General features: G+C 35.7%; 1 protein-coding gene across 3 annotated transcripts in view; it reads right to left on the bottom strand.

Annotated features, from left to right (window-relative positions):
* atxn1a (ataxin 1a) overlaps positions 1–16,050 on the bottom strand; it is a 105,162-nt gene that overhangs the window by 35,346 nt on the left and 53,766 nt on the right. For 2 of the 3 annotated variants that reach the window (XM_058752720.1, XM_058752721.1), the window contains exon 3: positions 212–312. The gene's annotated coding sequence lies outside the window, so the exon portion shown is untranslated. Of the gene's footprint in view, positions 1–211; positions 313–400; positions 897–16,050 lie in introns of those variants that run through there. The other variant, XM_058752722.1, reaches the window with a different exon arrangement.

The following is a 16,050-nucleotide window of genomic DNA, read 5'->3' as shown; positions in this document are numbered from 1 at the left end:
GGCAGACCTGTATTATTGCTCCACCAATCAGGGCCTGATTTGACGGGTGAGTAGGACACAGCTTAAGCAAGAGTTATTTTTACAATTGCGTTCCAGATAATGCCTCGACACAAGTAGTAAAATGTAGAATTAAAGGTCACTGCTATCAAAAGGCGTACGTGTATGTGCGTGTATATGTGTGTGTGCGTGTGTGCGAGTCTTGTTGTCGTACCTCATTCAGTTGCCTCCAGTGTTTCAGTGAGTGTTGCAGCCCATTGAAGTCGTTACAATCCCAACACGACTCGTAGTTTCAGCGCAGGCCTCCAGCACAGCCTGCGGACACACACACACAAACACACATATATTACTCAATAATACAGAGCCAGCAGCCTGTACAGTCACAAACAGGACACCTTCCTACCCTTGAATTCCCGTCCTGTCCCGAGGCCGTGAACTAAGCGCTGAGCAAACATGATCCACATACAGATGCACTCAGGTGCATTTACTCTAGTAGTCACACTCATACTACTGCAACTCTGTCATCTTGCAGCTCCACTCCCTTCAGACGCTCACAACACAGAACAGACCGCTATGGAAACCGAGTAACAAGACAACACAAAGGCGGAGGTGTGGGTGTACAGTGAGTGTGCTCTTTAAATAAAGATGGTCCTTATTAGAGCTGCTCTCAGATCAGCGTTGAGCACGCGAGCACGCAGGACACACCGTAGCTGCTGCTAGACTTTGTTTGGTTTCTTTCAGTAACCACCTGGGGTATTCCATGAGGCATAAAGTGGGAATGACATCACATCCGTCAACTCCCAGAAGCGCAGATCTTAGATCAGTATTCAGGAGTAGGACTCTGCAGCACAGATTGCAGATTGCAGCAAGGAAGCCGTGTATCATTTATCTCTGGGGCATTACGTGAGAAATAAACTGTTGCCTTCAGAGGATTAGATAGCAGCAATCTATTTCCAAATGACATGCCCTCTGCTTATGTAGCATTTGTGTTGCAACTAGGGATGTGCAAAAATATTTTTAAAAGTTGACTAGTCAACTAATCTTTCAGAACTGGAAGCCCTGTATAAAAAGGCTGATTTCAGGTTCACCTTAGCCTTTCTTAGCAATCACAAACATCTAGAAAGTGCTAGATTATGATCTAATGAATGGAAAAGAAAGTAGGGGTCTTCAGAGGGTTTATTTTTTTATTTTTTTATTTTTTTAAAGATGGACTGAGATCATCTACTGTATATGCCAGTTTAAACCTGAGTGCCGAACAAAATTACTTTTAGCAGATATATGCATTTTAAAAAATCTTTGTCTCCACTTTTTGCCACATACTTCTACTACTACTAAATGTAAAATTTTATAAATAAATAAAAATGTATATATATATATATATATATATATATATATATATATATATATATATATATATATATATATATATATATATATATATATATATATATATATTTAAATATAATTTATTAATATATAACACATGTAGATATTATAAGATACATGCATTTCAAAATTGAGTCTCTCTAAACAAGCAGAAAAAAGAAAAATTAAAAACATAAAATAATTTAAATAATTACAGATTTATATATTTGTTCATATATACTGTATAAATAGATAATTTAGTAAATTTGATCAGATATATAGATTTCAAAATCAAAATTCTCTACACTTTTTCGCCACATTATTATTATAATTATATTGTTTATAAAAATAATAATAATTTTTAATATATATTTAATAATACATACTGTATGCATTTCAAAATTAAGACTCTCTCTAAAATGTAAAATTAATTCATTTAAATTTAAAATTATTAAAAATATATTAAATTACTTTAAATAAACAAATATATTAAATTATAAATAAAGTGCAGATTAATATATCTGTTTATATATAATGTATTTAATACATTATTTATAACATATTTTATCAGATATATGCATTTCAAAATTAAATCTCTCTACACTTTAATGGCACAAAATAACAACAATAATAACAATGATAATAAAAGAAGAAATCTAAAATTAATCATAAATATATATATATATATATATATATATATATATATATATATATATATATATATATATATATATATATATATATATATATATATATATATATATATATATATATAAAACTCTATTCTATATGAGATATATGCATTTTCAGATTTACAGTCTCTCTCTACACTTTCTCTACACCACAATATGCCCATTTTCACCCATCTCCTAGTTGCTCCAAAGAAGCAGGTTTTATGGCTTAAGTTGTGATGCTAATGATGAAGAGGAGAGGTCATGGTTATATGTCAATGTCATTTCGTGCTTTCTTTGCGGTGATTAACAAGTATACACTTCTGCCATATCGTCCAATTCTGCAGATTAATTATCCTCTGTACTGCTTTGGCAACATTGTGTTTTGGCAGACGTGCTGATAAAGCATCATTGATAAGAGAGAAAGAGCAAGAGAGAGAGAGAAAGAGACCAGACAGATGGTCGCACCGGGTGGGTGCAGTAAAACTTGTGACAACAGCCATTAGTGCTACAGGAGTCTGAGACCGAGGACAGATAGTGGGATGTGTGAACATGTGAATGAGGGAGAGAACGAGTGAGAAACCTAAACGCAACAGTGGAGAAAACCAAGACATAAGTGCTATAGCCAGTCTACAAAACATTATATGTAGACACACAGACCATCCTCTGGTATCAAAACACGCCACTTTGCATTGTCTTCCAGATTCCTATGTGCTTGAGAAGCACTGAAATACATGCATCATATGTGGTCTTATTGTAAATGATTCATCAGTTTGTGTTCATTTAAAAAGAAAAATGTTTAGCTACTCAAATCTCTTATGGTGTTCCGCAGGGCTTCATTTTGGGTCCTCTTCTTTTTGCATTATATATGCTTCCGCAAGGTCATATTATTCAGAGACACAACTTATCATTTCTTATCCAATCACTTGCAGATGGTTCAAAATGTGGCAGCCAGATTTACTGACCAGCACTAATGAATGTGAGCACATTACACCTGCGCTCACCTCTCTTCACTGGTTACCGGTTAAGTTCCGTTTGGTTTTTAAAATTTTGCTCTTTGTTTTTAAAGCTTTGCATGGACTTGCACCTCAGTACATTTGTGATCTTTTCACTCTGTATACTGCTTCAAGACCCCTTCAATCATCCAGTCAATTTCTACTCTCAGCTCATCGTTCTTGTTTTAAAGCTAAAGGTGATCAGGTTTCTCGTTGACTGCCGCTCTGCAATAGTCTCCCTCTCTATATTTTATCTGCTCCTTCTACTTCTGTGTTCAAATCCTCTTGGAAGACCTATTTCTATTCTTTGTGTTTAAATTCTTCCTAAGAGTGTAAATTTTCTCATTTGTCCATTTCGTTTTGTTTTGTATATTGTCTAGTCTTTCATTTTGTTTTAATCTTGCTGTATATTTTCTTTACAGCACTTTGGTTTCAACATCTGTTATTTTTAAATGTTCTTTATAAAATCAATAAACTAAACTACTCAAACATCCTATGTTCAGTATATAGTATCCAGCAATGTAATGTATAATTCACTGTGCACTTTGCCATTGGCATGCAATAGGCACTATGAATAAAATGTGCCCCCCACACAGTTTAAAATATTAGCACAAATGTGCACGTTTTCAGTGTATTTTCGGAACTCTTTTGTAACATCTTTTATTTTCTGATATTGTACGTTATCAAAACCTTTCAAATTAGGATGAAGATGGTGATTTTTGTTGTTGTATTCATATTTTCACACATTAACAGCCACTACAGCAGCGCGGTAACTTGCATGTTACAACAACAGTTTGCTTTTACAATGCTGACCCTAGAGAAGTATTGAATAAAATATGACTGCCTCACAGCAGGTTGCTATAATAACTTAAAAAGTTATGCAGCACTTTATGTTAGTAGGTCACTCCTAATATATCATAAGGAAATCATGTTTAACCCTATAATTTTTACATCATATAATTCAATAGATTAAACAATAGATTAAATAGATAGTTGTCAATAGATTAAACAAGAAAAAAGGCAGCCACTGCATTTTTTACATTGCAATAATAAAACCAGTCAATTAGACAAAAGTCAGAAAAATTCTGAAATGAAATTTTTGTATGAAATTATTCAGATAACCTACTTAATTTCCCAGAATGTGTAACAGCACACTGCATGCAATACTATAAAGCAATGCATTTCACTTGACCTTCCAGTGTGATGAACAATCCAGAAGTAATATTAGGTGTGATTTTAAAATTCATGACTCATAACTTGTTTGAATATTATTAATATTATTAACAGATGTTATTATAATGTATATAATATAATATATATAATATTATTAAATTATATATTATAGAGATGAAAACTGGATGCTACGTAATGAATTTACATGTACATAATGAGACCATGTGACAACAATGTTGCATATTATTGTTAAAAATGTTTATTGTTGCACAATACAAATGGTGGAAAAACTATATTAACCAATAAAATCAATAAAACAAATGTAAATAAACATCTTTAAGAAACAGCTAAGGACACAGCTAGTCCATCCACACTTCACCCTCTAACACTAGAACTCTCTATTTTATATTATATTGTATTTACTTGTTTTCTTTTTATGTATTTAAAAATGCTTCACCTTAACACTAGCGTTCTCAATTCTTTTTGTACTCTACCCACTGGTTTTCTTTTTAATTATTATAAAAATAATAATACCTTGAACCTCTAACACTAGCTCTATCTATTCTATCTCTTTTCTATTTACTTTATATTATATATATATATAAATAAATAAATAAATAAATGTCACATTTAAGAACAAATGCTTCCGAATGTTGTTTGATGTAATTTGTCTGTTTTATATAAAAGCAGCCCAACAACATATCCTAATCATTCAGGAAAACTCCCAGTGAACAAAACTGTATAATTAACATCATATATTTTCTGACTGGCTGTGACTGCGTGGCATCACATATTTTCACTTTAAAGTTGGACAGAAAACTTTTTGCTGGAATCTGGTCATGTTTTGCACATAACTGTGATTGTTGCAATGGAATTACCCTGTTGTAGTACTAGTACTCACTAAACCCAGCTGATTTAAAGAGGATCCAGATACTGGTTAATTGTCAATACCAATGCACTAAAATTAAACATACTGTACTGCAGATTCTACAGCTTGAATATCCTACCTCAAAATGTCTCTATTCCACAACTCAGATGAGCTTGAGAGCGCGGCTACGAGCACAGCGTGAATGATCAATCTAAGCAGGAGTCATGAGGAGATCTGCATTACTACAGTGAGAAAATTATTACACCAGGTGCTGTTCATCAATAGTTAACCAAGCATGATACTAATTCCAATGAATCTACTTTGAATTTCCAGAAATCAGAGGTTAAAGCAAAATCTGTGGCTGCATGGTGATATCAGATCTATTCAGCTGTCTTAGTATGTGAAAAAGACACCTTCAAACACTATTACTGCCACTTTAATGCCTTTTTCCCCTTTCGTGTGTCACATGTTTGCGGCTGTAGCCACAAGTCATAAACAGCAATGGGGTAATTCTGCAAGCTCAGTATTTTTATGAGACACAGCTCACACTGCCAGAATCACTTAAACATTTCCCTGAATGTCACTTCCCTCAAAGTTACTATCAGCTCTAGCTCTAGGAGTTGGTGTTGGGTAAACAAGACTGCTAGGTCAGTGTTTAAGGTGACATGTATGTGTAGAATGAGAAAAATGCTTGATGTACATACAACATCTACTACTGTTGCAACTGTCAACCAAACATTGACTTGTTTGGTTTGGTTGAACAAGTAATTTCTACAGTACCATTGTGGATTGTACCATACTTCTAAAAAAATTACATACTTCTTACTTTGTACAGTGTGTTTCAGAGGTGACACACTGCCTGACAGATGGACAGACATACTGGAATGAAAATGTTCTTATCATTTTCCCACAGAAATCCTTTCAAATCTCTATGAAATATCTTAGCACCTCAGGCCAACAATGTTTCATACTCTATCGAGAGTCTCAAAGTACATCTTGGTCTCTTAACATTTATAACCAAACCTAAAACAAAAAGGCCAGATATAGACATAGGAAGCGACACTGAGCAACTCATTTTTTCAATTCCACATTTATTGCCACCAGCAGAAATTAAATGAAGTTGCTATATCTTCTCTGTTATTACTCACCAGATCATTGTCAGAATCTGATAGGCATCAGATCACATCAGCACTGAACGCAAACCTGCTCTTTGCTTTTTACTAACTGTGAACATTTCAGTAACAAACTAATATATTAACCTTCACAACTCATATTGCACCGTCTGTGCTACAGAAATGAATACAATCTCAAATCACGTGGCCTGTTGAAAATAAGTGATCAGGCTGTTGAAGGTTAAGATTTTCACCTTGTGAACTAGGGATGGGCGATATGACCAAAATCTTCACGATATGAGTAATGTTATTTCATGGTAACGATATATATCACAATATAGTTATTTTTGCTTTAAATAAGGTCTTTATGATATCCACATTTTTGATACCATAGAAATGAATAAGAATAAGAAATAATAAATGCTACATACATTATAGAAAGTAATCAAATGTATAAAAACACTGCAAATTTATCACTGTGTAAATTAAATATATATTTCTTCTTATTAAAGTTACAAAAGTGATTTAGTCAAAAGCAGTGAGAGACTTTCTCTCTTTTGTTGTTTGATTAACATGAATGAGAGACAGCAGGAAAATTACTGCCACTTAATTGCTGTCACTTTAAGAGCTGCCCAGATCCAATATACTGTTACATGGTTTCTTTCTCAGCTGTTTGTTTTCACTTAAGACCTAAATTACTGTGTTTACAAGGATACTTGCAAAGAAGGGCATTTTGACACATACAAGTGTGTGTATTTAACTGTTCAAGGCCTATAAAGCTGCAAAAATAACTCTGTTCAATATTCCCGTGCTTTATGAGCACCATCTTCACATGCACACACCTCTCTGTCAGTGCTTGCATATAGAGGAATGAGTTCTCTTTCACTGCTGATTGCACTTCAATGGCTTAAAATCACTTGTTTTTAAACCGCAATGCTAAAAAACGCATACAATCGATAAGTTTTCTTGACGTAGAACAGCAACGTCACGTGAGCATGTAATCGCGATAGAGAGGATAGTACAAAATCTCTACCGGTTAACAAATTTCTTCTGGTTAATGGTGTCTACCGGTATAGTGCCTATCCCTACTGTGAACAAACAATTTTTTGAAAATAATCCCATAGAATTACATTAAACTGAGGGTGGGTTAGGACTAGTAAACAACCACCCAAAACATGATAGCAACCACATCCAAGCAACCATACAAAACAACCTATCAACTAAATTAACAAACCCATCAGAGCACCTCAGCAACTGCACAGCATCACCCTGGCAACCATCCAGAACACCCTAATAACCAAATCACAATGCATTAACAGATCAGAACACCTTAAAAACTACACAGCAACCACCTACAACACCCTAGCACTGTCTGTGAATTTTGCCCTTCAGAAAACATAGTTAGTTATACCTACAGTGTAAAGGAGTTCAAAATGAAACTGTCTTGGTATCACATTCATCATATAAAGGTTCAGCTCTTATTCTAATGCTGCATTGCCCTCAGTCTCTAAAGCCCTGATCGTATTCCCTTATCATCACTTGGGAAATTTCAAATCAGACTGAAGGAGAATGATTAATTCAGACAAATCTTAGATATCTAATATTGCCAGCAATGCAACATACTCAGGCAGGCAAGCGCACACAAGCAAGTTCCAGTTCCCTGTACCTGTTTATGGTTCCTAAAACAAGTTTGTATTCTCGTGCAAGTCTGCTCCACAAAGTCCATTTTAGAGTAGAGTAGTGTATGAGTGTGTTACACAACACAGTGTGGTGTGTAAGGTTCCCATGAGCAGATATAGGACAAGCAGTAAGCCAATACCATCCTTGTAGCGGAACTCGGTTAGCAGGGAAAAGACAGAACATATGAAGAGAGGGAGAGTAAAGAACTCCCATCAAGAGACCATGGAGACCCATGGTGACCCATCAAGAGTATCCGGGAAAGTTTAGGGGTGAACGGCCCCTTTGCAGAGGGCTTTAAAATCCCTCCTCCTTACCTTCCTATAAACTGACGGACCTGGTTGAGCCACATCTGTGTGAGCAGGGAACAGAACTATCTTTTTCCACAGCTACCAATAGTGGGTGTATTGAAAAAAATTTCATATTTCCCATTTTGGTAAAATACTGACCATGTAAAATAAACAAAGAAAAAACTTGAGTTTTAATACATTTTTGACTCAGATATAAATGAGTCACAACAGATGACTCACAGTATAAGCATATTGGAAAGATGGACTTAAAACTGATGCAAGTAATGCAAATATTTTAACAGACTGAAATGTAACTCCTTATTCACTTATAAAATGTATGGACTAAATTTCTGGTTAATTTTACGAAGTTTTGCATCTTTTCGAAGCTTGAGAGCTCTTATTCACTCAAGTTCTCATTCATTCATGTACACTACTGTTCAAAAGTTGCTGGTAAGATTTTTTTTTACTGTTTTTGAATGAAGTCTTTTATGGTCACCAAGGCTGCATTCATTTGATTAAAGATACAGTAAAAAAAAAAAAAAAACACTTACTGACCCCAGACTTTTGAAAAGTAGTGTATAGTTGCATGAAATAAAAGTAACCAGTACTGTTTTCACTGTACTGTTTTTCTCTGTGTTCCACTAAAGAAAGAAAGTCAAATGGGTTTAAAACAACATGAGGGAGAGGAAATGATGACAGAATCTAGGATAAACAATTTCTATAAACCTGTGTTTTCATTCTGAAACGAACTGAACAGACCTAATCAGACCTATTAGGTTATACAAAGGCATTTTTATGTCAAATCAAGCCATTTATATTCAAACATAATGATGCATGAATGCCTCATACCGCTGTCATAAGGTGCACCATATGCTTTGCACACAAAGTAATCATGGTGCTTTTCTTCTACAGATGGAAGTGGCATGGCAGACACCATCTCTCTTTTCTCACCGGACAGAGAGGAAACAAGATGGAGTGCCTCAAAGGAATTCAGCAGCAGGTGTGTGTGTGTGTGTGTGTGTGTGTGTGTGTGTGCATTAGAGGACAGCAGGTTGAAAGCCTTCCTTCTTTCAACCTACGGAATCCAGCACACACACACACAAAGAGCAGCACAATGAGCATGCTCAGTCGCTCGCGTCATTCAAGGTCAGTGCTGAGAGGCAGGTGATGACATCATTACTACAGCAGCTCAGATATTTCACCGATCAATAGAGAAGCAGCAATGAGTTCATCTCAGCTAATGCCAGATGGCTGGAGCCACCCAATGAGAATCCGTTTCACAAATACACATATATATATATCCCACAAAGTGCAAGCAGCCATGCAGCGAGTGGCTGTGTTTATAATGATGAGAAATGACTTCACACAGTCTCGGCGCTGAGGGATGCTCCCTGTTTCCACAGCAATATTACAGTCTATTCATTCCACCATTTAACATAATGAGACAGGACTACCTTATTCAGCCAGGGAAAAAGCAATATTTATACATGAAACAAGCACAGAAAACCACTGACTCATACTGGAGGACGGATGTCTCAGTATACTATTAATGGAAGATGGCTTTGGCTCGTACACTGTAATATTATTTAATAATGTGCCTTACAGCTTTGCAAGTATATGTTTTAGAAATCATATCATGAAGTGCTGAATGTAAAAGAAAAGGTGCTACAAAAAATCTTTTGTCAGATTTAGCAAAAAAACAAACAAAACAAAACTGCTAAATTGTGACGCATTTAAATAACCCCAAATAGAAAATGCTTAATAGCTTTTTACTACAATAATATATTCATTATTATACTTTAAAAAACTGCAAAAACAAAAGTCACTTAAAGGGCCGTTAAAGGGATACTCCACCCCAAAATGCAAATTTGGTCATTAATCACTTACCCCCCATGTCAAAAGCGTAAATAAACATACAATACATATCCATGCGTTACAGATGACAGAGAATAGCGTACGCACTTTGCTCTCCAAAATGGCGCTACGCTGACACAGAGAGACAGAGAGGAGACGAATTGTTGAATAAATGTCGTTATTTTTATTTTCTTTGTGTACAAAAAGTATTCTTGTCGCTTCATAAAATTCAGATTGAACCACTGATGGCAGATGGACTATTTTGACGATGTTTTTTATACTTTTCTGGGCCTTGAACGTGTAATTTACTTGGCAGTCAATGGGACAGTCACAAACCTCCCGGTTTTCATCCAAAATATCTTAAATTGTGTTCCGAGGACAAACGAAGCTTTTACGGGTTTGGAACATGTCGTTCCAAACCCGTAAAAGTAAGTGATTAATGACCAAATTTGCATTTTGGGGTGGAGTATCCCTTTAAAATTTTAATAAAAAGATGCCATTATCATATTAGATAAAAACATGTAAAATGTAAAAATACTTTTCACAGAATACTTTCCCATTATGAAGTAATCTTCAATCTAATCTGTTTTTAATGAATTAATATACAGACTAAACACCATGTGCAATTTGACAGTTTGCATTTTCTCTAAATGTCAAGTTGAAGATTTATATTTAGGTTCATTTTTGAGTTTAAACATAAATCTCATTTAACATTTCATATTAAAGATGAATATTTACACTTTCACTACCATTCAAAAGTTTGCCAGCCTTTGCCATGACAAGAATAAATACAAATACAGAATACAATTTTAAAAACCTTAAAATAAGAAACAGCTATTTTAAACTGTAATTAAATTTCACAATATTACTGTATACTTGAACAAATAAATGCAACTTTGGTGAATGTAAGAGACTTCTTTCAAAAACATGAATTAAATCTTACCAACCCTGAACAAATGAAAAGTAGTGTATATTTAAGATTATGATTTATATTAAATCATAAATATGTGATACAAATGAAAACTTAACTGGGCTATTTTTGTATTGCTCATTATTTCACATTCACCGCATACCATATATCATAAGGTTGGCTCTATCATGCTACTTTACCACAAAATAAACAAATCTAGTTCATTTTCAAACAATCACTGTTTTGATTAATAATTGGTCATTTGTTAATGGACTCAGCAGACATGCAGTGCTACTTAGAAAATGCTGAGAATTTTATCAGGGCAGTTGAACATTGATACCTCAGCTGTAGATATAGTCACAAATAAATCATGACAAGCGCAATCGTGTCATTAACAATCACAAAGCCTGTCACTCAACCTACAATCACCATTCAATACGCTCCCTTTGTGCAAAACTACTGGAGAGGTACAACAGGAGGAAGGGAAGTGGATATCTCTTCTACACTCACACACACACACACACACACACACACACACACACACACACTCATTTACAACTGCCTAAAAAGCCCCTCAAAGCTTCTGGTCACACTCAAAGTAGTAAAACTCAATCCGTGACAGGTTCATTCAGGGCCGTCTTTGGGTCATTGTGAGGGACTGATGGAGAGATAGCTTTGTGCTTCCTGCGTTTCTCCTGCTGTGCTCAGCTGGGACAAATGCAGCAGTAATGGATAGTGTGAGGGGCAGGTACTTCTCTCAGGTTACCGTGTCGTACCCCAGGCTGACCTCATTCCTTTTAACTTCTCTCATTCTCTGTCTGTCTCTCTCTCTCCCTCACTCAGTGCTGAGGGCGTCATAGGTGCTGCTTTTCTCTGACAATCTGACTGACATTGTCATCCCATCATGTCAACGTGTGTGTGCTTTCATTTGGCACTCTGGTCTTTTTTCTGTCAAGGATTTGTTTACCATCGCCTGAAAACAAAACTTTTGAAAGCTATTTTCAACAACAGTATTACTAGTAACAGAAATATAAGAAATAGGAACATGACATAGCTGTAAATATGTCAATATAGTAAAAGACAGAGCAAAATGTGTGTGTGTGGGGGTATCAGAGGAGGCCAGTGTTGTTATTGTTAACTAAAACTATTAAAAATAATTTTCGTTAATTGAAATAAAGCTAAAAATATTAATATTAGATGAAAAAATTCAACTCGAAAAGCTTATATGAGTAAGTAAATCCTAATTTTTTTTTTTTTTTTTTTAGTACGTGCATAAGATATATATAGCTGGAAGCATACTACAATGTCTTATTTTCAGCTTTAGTTTGATTTACATATCAAACTCTGGAAAATTCCTCCATGTGCAGACGCTGCGTCATTCTTAACATGCTCTTTCTGACCACAGCATTTACAGAAATGTTTGGCATTGGTTGAGATGGTTCAGACAAACAGAGCTTTGTGACTTAGCTACTTAGTGTTAAACAAACATGTAGTCAGCTTCACACAGAATATGAAAAAATACATAAAAGCAGAATTCGCTTCGGTCTATTTATCCACAGTTAGAGAGGACAAGCAAATTAATCAAGCACCTACACACTTTATATGCGTTGGTTTTCACTTTACAACACCTCCAGTCTAACCCCTGCAATTGAGCCTCACACAAGCTCATAGACAGAAAAAAACATCAGGTCTATGAAAAAGAATCAAAGCTGCAGAGATACAAAGGCAGATGAATAGATACAACAGCAAAAAAGGGAGAAAATAAAAGAGAAAGAGAGTGAGAGACAAGGACATGGGAGAGGGATTGGAGAGTCTATTTCTGCAGATCTTCAAACGTTCAAAGCCCTGATGACTCCTCCAAAGCACGTATGGGACCGCCGCTCCTTCAGACCCCCTACTGTGAGACAAGCCTAAAAGAAGACCAAACTAGCTTTGTGCTGACATAAAAAAAACTCATTCATACATAATTGATAGTATGTAAGGACTCTGCAGAATTCAGAAACGCCATACAGTCAGATTACGTAAAGGATATTAAATTCAAAGGAAAGATAGGGTCTAGATAACTGACTGCGTTTATTTCTATACACATACTGTTTGAGCAAGATCAAACAAGCAGACTGATAATACAGTGCTGTTTTTAGACGCCAGATGGCGCTGTATTTCAAGTGATTTGAGGGGGAAACGAAAACAATTCTAGGATCAGTGAGAATATTTACACAAGTATTACACCGAGAATGACTTTCATCTGTAGTCAGTGTTCAATGGGAGTGACTCAGTGTGATGAAGTGAAGGATTATCATATTCGATCTCAAGATTTGCACAACCTTACTATATGTTATATATGGCACAGTGTACATTCACCATGGAAGAAACCTGATGTATAATAACTGCATGTGGTTGGCCTACCATATGGTCTTACTTTGCATTTGAACAAGCGGCACTGAATCTGAACTACAGGCTGTAAAACACCTTAGATGTGTCCTAACTAAGCACGATAGTGTGACGCGACAAAATAACGAACAATTATAACATATTTGATGTTCATAGTTATGTGGAGCAGGATTTTGAACCAATGGGATTGCTTGGTGAGTGGAGTTTTATAGTCACTACAATAGAAAGCAAGGCTGTATCCAAAATCATCCCCTATGAACTCATTCACTATTCCCTACATTACTCCTAGGGTGGCCATCTGTCCGGTTTTAGGTCAGACAAGACCAGTTTTGACAGTTCAACGCCTGGTATAAATAGCCTTTCATAAATAAACAAAAGAATAGGCCATATTTAAGTTAATATTAAGTGATTTCCATTTTAGACATTTTAGTTCTTAAATGATTCAGCATCTTTTTAATAAATTAGGTGGGTCAGTGATTCAATGACCCATTTATAGACAGTCACTTGCTTTGTTTCTAAATGAATCAGCCACTTTGAACAAATCAATTAAGTGAATGGTTCAATACAGTGATTTGCTGCCATCTACTGATGGTTTTAATTTCATATTTAAAGTCTAATTTCATTTTTTCCCAACATTTCATATTTGTATAATGTATTTTATATTTAAAACATTAATCTCAACATTATTAATGCAATTGTAAATGCAGTGTATATGCATTCATGGAATCTCTGAGCTGCATTAAACAGTTTGTAATTAAATGTAAGAATTTACATTAAAGGCAAAACATGCTTTTTAAAAAGGTTAGAAAAATTCAGTTCTGTCACTGCTTATAAGTTTGGGATTATTTTTTAGTTTACAGGTGCTGGTCATATAATTAGAATATCATCAAAAAGTTGATTTATTTCACTAATTCCATTCAAAAAGTGAAACTTGTATATTATATTCATTCATTACACACAGACTGATATATTTCAAATGTTTATTTCTTTTAATTTTGATAATTAGAGCTTACAGCTCATGAAAGTCAAAAATCAGTATCTCAAAATATTAGAATATTTACATTTGTGTTTGAATAAATGACCATCCCTACAGTATAAATTCTGGGTATCTCTTGTTCTTTGAAGCCACAATAATAAAGAAGTCTGCTGACTTGGCAATGATCCAGAAGACGAACATTGACACCTCCACAAAGAGGGTAAGTCACAGAAGGTCATTACTGAAAGGTGTGGCTGTTTACAGAGTGCTGTATCAAAGCATATTAAATGCAAAGTTGACTGGAAGGAAGAATTTGGGTAGGAAAAGGTGCACAAGCAACAGGGATGACCGCAAGCTTGAGAATACAGTCAAGCAAAGCCGATTCAAACACTTGGGAGAGCTTCACAAGGAGAGAACTGAAGCTGGAGTCAGTGCATCAAGAGTCACCACGCTCAGACGCCTTCAGGAAAAGGGCTACCAAGCCACTTCTGAACCAGAGACAACGCCAGAAGCATCTTACCTGGGCTGTGGAGAAAAGAACTGGACTGTTGCTCAGTGGTCCAAAGTCCTCTTTTCAGATGAAAGTAAATTTTACATTTCATTTGGAAATCAAGGTCCCAGAGTCTGAAGGAAGAGTGGAGAGGCACAGAATCCATGTTGCTTGAAGTCCAGTGTGAAGTTTCCACAGTCAGTGATGATTTGGGCTGCCATGTCATCTGCTGGTGTTGGTCCACTGTGTTTTCTGAAGTCCACAGTCAACGCAGCCATCTACCAGGAAATTTTAGAGCACTTCATGCTTCCTTCTGTTGACAAGCTTTATGGAGATGCTGATTTCATTTTCCAGCAGGACTTGGCACCTGCCCACACTGCCAAAGGTACCAAAAGCTGGTTCAATGACCATAGTGTTACTGTGCTTGATTGGCCAGCAAACTCGCCTGACCTGAACCCCATAGAGAATCTGTGGGGTATTGTCAAGAGGAAGATGAGAGACACCAGACCCAACAATGCAGATGAGCTGAAGGCCACTATCAGAGCAACCTGGGCTCTCATAACACCTGAGCAGTGCCACAGACTGATCGACTCCATGCCACGCCGCATTGCTGCAGTAATTCAGGCAAAAGGAGCCCCAACTAAGTATTGAGTGCTGTACATGCTCATACTTTTCATTTTCATACTTTTCAGTTGGCCAAGATTTCTAAAAATCCTTTCTTTGTATTGGTCTTAAGTAATATTCTAATATTTTGAGATACTGATTTTTGACTTTCATGAGCTGTAAGCTCTAATCATCAAAATTAAAAGAAATAAACATTTGAAATATATCAGTCTGTGTGTAATGAATGAATATAATATACAAGTTTCACTTTTTGAATGGAATTAGTGAAATAAATCAACTTTTTGATGATATTCTAATTATATGACCAGCACCTGTATATCCTTCACTGAATCCTGTGGAAGTGCCTTTCTGGAGTTATAGAAATGTCCACTATAATTTCTCCATTAATATAGCTTACTGAATGAGAGAATGAAAACGTTCAGCAGTTGAGTGTACATCGGTTGTGCACTTATTATTGCAGTGCATTATGGGATTGAATGAGCACATTTGATAAATGTCCACTATGTTTTCGGACACCACTACAAATGGCTGTTTCCTCAAATGGTGCACTATATAAGGGTACAGGGGGTGATTTCAGACCAAATTATGCCGCTCAAATGCTCCAGCTTTGTGATATAAGGTTGGTTATAGGACTCTCAGGGTGGGCTGGACAGTTGG

The sequence above is a fragment of the Onychostoma macrolepis genome, chromosome 19 (genome assembly GCF_012432095.1).
Source record: "Onychostoma macrolepis isolate SWU-2019 chromosome 19, ASM1243209v1, whole genome shotgun sequence".
Classification (NCBI taxonomy): Eukaryota; Metazoa; Chordata; class Actinopteri; order Cypriniformes; family Cyprinidae; genus Onychostoma; species Onychostoma macrolepis.
This window is presented reverse-complemented; position numbering and strand designations above follow the sequence as displayed.